This window comes from Panicum hallii, chromosome 4 (assembly GCF_002211085.1).
Source record: "Panicum hallii strain FIL2 chromosome 4, PHallii_v3.1, whole genome shotgun sequence".
Lineage (NCBI taxonomy): Eukaryota > Viridiplantae > Streptophyta > Magnoliopsida > Poales > Poaceae > Panicum > Panicum hallii.
Window position 1 is genome coordinate 18122102 of NC_038045.1, and position 4203 is coordinate 18126304.

A 4203-nucleotide genomic window follows, 5' to 3' on the forward strand; every position below is an offset into this window, starting at 1 on the left:
CACATCAATGTGTGCATTCGCCGTGCTCAAGAACGGCCTTCCCAGGGTGAGAGAGGTCTTGGTGTCGACTTCTATGTCGAGGACAACGAAATCAACGGGGATGAAAAAGTTCTGGATTTTCACCGGAATATTTTCAGTGATCCCGCGGGATAACGGACCGATTGGTCCGCTAGCTGCAAACACATGGCAGTAGGAGCTAGCGCATGATGGTTATGTTTATCATAAACTACCTTTGCATGATGCTGACACTTGCTCCCAGATCACAAAGAGCGCGATTGAAGTGTTGGGCTCCGATTGAACATGCAATGGTGGGGCATCCTGGGTCTTTCTTCTTCTCCGGGATAGGATCGAGTATAGCTGCGCTACACTCCTCCATAAGTTGCACAACCTCAATGTTTGGTAGGGTCTTCTTGTTTCCAAGGATATGCTTGATATATTTGGCATACGTAGGAACTTGAATAGCATCAAGAAGCAGTCTATTGACATAGAGCTTCTTAATTACCTCGATGAACTTGCCGAATTGCTCATCGGCCACTGGCCTCCTTCTCCATTCCAGAAATGGTAAGGTGGTTGTATCATGGTAGTCTTGGGAAGCCCTTGGGACTTCCTCGGTTTCTCCCTGGGTAGTAGTGGTGTTTAATTCGTCAGCCTCCTCCTACACTTAGTCTTCAGCATCGGCATTCCTGGCGGTCACGGTCTTCCGCTGTGTACCTGCATCCTGCGGATGGGGTGGATCCTACATGGACTTTCCAGTCTGTGTAGTCATCGTGTTCACACTTTCCTTGGATTCACTTCGGGTTGGCCGGGTAGCTTTCCCAAATTATTGTTAGGGAAAGATGAGGCTAGCTGAGCTACATGAGTTTCTATCATTTTATTGAAGCTTAGCTGATTTTTAACAGCAGAGTTAAAACCCTCAAGTTGTGCGGCCAAAGACTCCAAAATTTTATCATCAGCTTGAAATTTCTTGATAATGTTATCATTAATTTGTTTTTGGCCGTACACTAGGTCTTTTAATGAAGGCTGAGAATTGTTATTAAAGTTGTTACCTGAGTTATTGGGATTGTTGTTCCCAATGAAGTTCACATCCTCTTGAGTCCTCGGGCAACTATTGCCCGAGTGCCCAGTATCGCCACGTCTCATATGTGATCTGAGACTCCATGATCTGATAGACCTCCTGGTGCGGAGATTCCAGCTTTTTCATGAGAAGATCCATCTTGGCTGCCAGCATATCTATACCATCAATTTGGTGTACTCCTTTAGCATGGGCTGGTTGCCTATCTCCCTACCAACTCTGGTTGGAGGCAATTTTGTTGATGAGCACCTTCGCTCTTGCAACGTCGAGGAAGAGGAATGCTCCTCCCGCTGCTACATCTATGTGGTCTTGCACTCGCTGACTCAGGCCATGGAAGAAGTTCTGGATGATCAGCCAGTCTTCCATGCTGTGGTGTGGGCATGCTGTGATGTATTCTTGGAGATGTTCCCAGGATTTCGTGATGGTTTCATCCTGGAGATGTTGAAAACTAGAAATCTTGTTCTGAAGGGCGTTGGTTTTGCCCACCGGAAAGTACTTGGCCATGAATGCAGTAGAGCGGGCATCCCATTTGGTGAATGCATCCTTGTTGGTGCAGAACCATGTCTTTGCTTTCCCAAGTAGAGAGAATGGGAATAGATGAAGAAGAATGTTTTCCATTGTAGTGCCTCTCGAGTTGATTGTGCTGCTCACTTCCAGGAAGTTCTGGAGATGAGCGTTGGCATCCTCGGCTGCCTAACCACAGAAGGGACTTGCTTGTATCATGTTGACAAGCCTAGTCTTCAGCTCAAAGCCTTCATTGCCTTTGTCGGTGTTCAATCCTATAGAGATATGGCTACTGGATGGGGTTGAGAATTGACGGAGTGTCTTCTGAGCCATGGGTGATGAAGCTGGTATTGTTGAACCTTGGCCTAAAGAAAGCCTTTTCTGAGGTGGGACGACTATGTGTCGGATAATTCGCCCAATTATTTCTGGATTCGGGTTGAAGTTGTATGGTAGATTGAAACCAGTCATACACTGCACTGCATATATCAGAAAAAAAAGAGAGCAATGGTAATCGCGCTAAAATTAGCGGTGATAAATCAGTAAATTTTATCAAACTATTCAACGATACCTTTAGCCAATTGCTTCCCCAGCAATGGCGCTAGAAATGCTTGTTGGCATTTCTTATGCCCAATAGAATATGTATTCCGCAGGCGCAGAGAATCCACCGTTGTAGCACTTCACCTAGGAGTATTCCAAGGTATCATAAATTTCCATGGGGAAGCACTATGGTTCTAAAGAGTATCGAATGAACGAGTGATAAAATCTTACTGGATATATCAAATGATTAATTTAGTGGGGGTAAGCCAGATACGATAAATGGCCAGGCAATGACCGTTTGACACAGGAGACTCTAAACCTTAGAGCGGTACGTAGATGGGAGGACAACGAGCGAGGAACACTCCTAGAAAACTTGTAGAGTAACGAGCTAGCCTCTCTAGACTAAACCTTGCTTCTAACTAGTTATCGAGAACCTAGAGCTTACTTTGGCGGCTGAAAGAGGAAGCACTGCAGAAAGGGATGAGAAGGGAGTTCAACGGTAACCTGCTACTGCTGCTATGAAATCACCCAAACGTGGTGGGCTACAAGGGACGGACAGGGTTGTCACCACCTGCCGCCAACCACACTGTTCCGTGGGGTGGAACACACTTCCTAGCTAACACTAAGCAAAACACAATATCTGCACTCGGTGTTAGGATTTCTCTTAAGGCCTTCAAGAGAAATCCCCCTAAACCCAGGGACCTAACTTGAGCTCCCTAGTCCGGGCGAGAAAACCCGTAAGTTAAGATACTGATAAAACAAGGAAGATAACAAAGCCTAAGCTAGAGGATAGAACTTCTGCACACAAGCTGAAAAACTTGGAAAGATAAATAAATGTGGAAAATAAAGCTGACTCGATAAGATAACTTATATTGATAAATATCAATGAGAAAGATACAAGAGCTTATACCAGATTTCTTAAGACGACTCCAGAATCCCGAGACTACTAAATTAGAAAGTGAAATGAGTGAGAACTCCTTGGTGTGTCATTACAAGTGGGGGGTGACCCTCTATTTAAAGCTCTTGCAAGTTGGTGCTGAGGTTGATGCTTAGCTTGGATGCCACTTCATCGGTTGAGGTAACTTCCACACGAAGTTGAGCTCGAGAGGCTGCAAAGTGGCCGGCCTGGGATTTGTGCCACTTGGCACCGCCCTTCTCCTGGACGTCCCTGATGATCTCCTGGTGTCGGTGGCAGTTGCGTTGGTCGAAGGTTTGATAGTTAGGGGCCGGCCGTCCTGGTCAAGGCCGGATGGCCTGACCTCAGCGCGTTTCGTACCTCCATTTTACCGACTTGATGATCAATGCTTATGCTTTGTCCAGGGTGGCGAATCTTAGGATTTTGCCCAAGTCTTGCATGCAGGTGGGCCTTTCAATCCATGGGTGAAGCCTTTCGGGTCATCTAATCAAACCGACTTCAAGTGCAAGGCTAAGGATCAAGATAAGTGTGTTTCTTTGCCCCTAGATCGATGATGTGGCGATTGGGTCCAGTGCCAGGCCGGCCAGACTAGGTGCGGCTAGGTGGCCTAGGATTTGTCCCACTTTGCCTCATTTTTGATACATCTGTCTCTGCATTCACAGCTTATCCAAAACTTGTGGAACTTTATTAGAATAAACAAAATTTGTATGGAACATGATGCAAAGCTCTATTTATTCCCGACAAGTTGATGAACAAAGTGTGATTTACTGGCCATCAACAGTTTCTCCGGCAGGTCAGGTAGCAATGAGTCGCCGAGTTTATCGATGAAGTCATCGAAGTCACGATCAAATGCCAATTTGGGTGCAACTTGTCTCTTAGGGCCAAAGTGTTGGAGAGTGGCTTCCGTGCTCCTTATGCACTTGGTGATGGATCGGACGACCTGAACAATTCCGGCGAGTCTCAGAGGGGTTCCGGGTTGTTGGGGGTGAGTCACAAGAGCGTCACAGAGCAGCCTCCGTGAGCTCGACGAACCCAGTGATGCTATAGTCCACCCAATCAATACCTACGATTAAATCACCAGCGCTGATCCGGGGATAGGGAATCATCCGGAGATGGCTAGCGTAGTTTCCACCCCGTGAAGCTCTACAAGCCCTCAGCCAGTTCCCTTTCGACC

The 4203-nt window shown here is 46.6% G+C and overlaps 1 non-coding gene across 1 annotated transcript; it reads left to right on the forward strand.

Moving 5' to 3' along the window:
- The first annotated feature begins 1436 nt into the window (after window positions 1-1436).
- Window positions 1437-1543, forward strand: LOC112891295. The gene has a single exon (XR_003228515.1). It is a non-coding gene; the product is annotated as a small nucleolar RNA R71 (small nucleolar RNA).
- Window positions 1544-4203: the final 2660 nt, after the last annotated feature.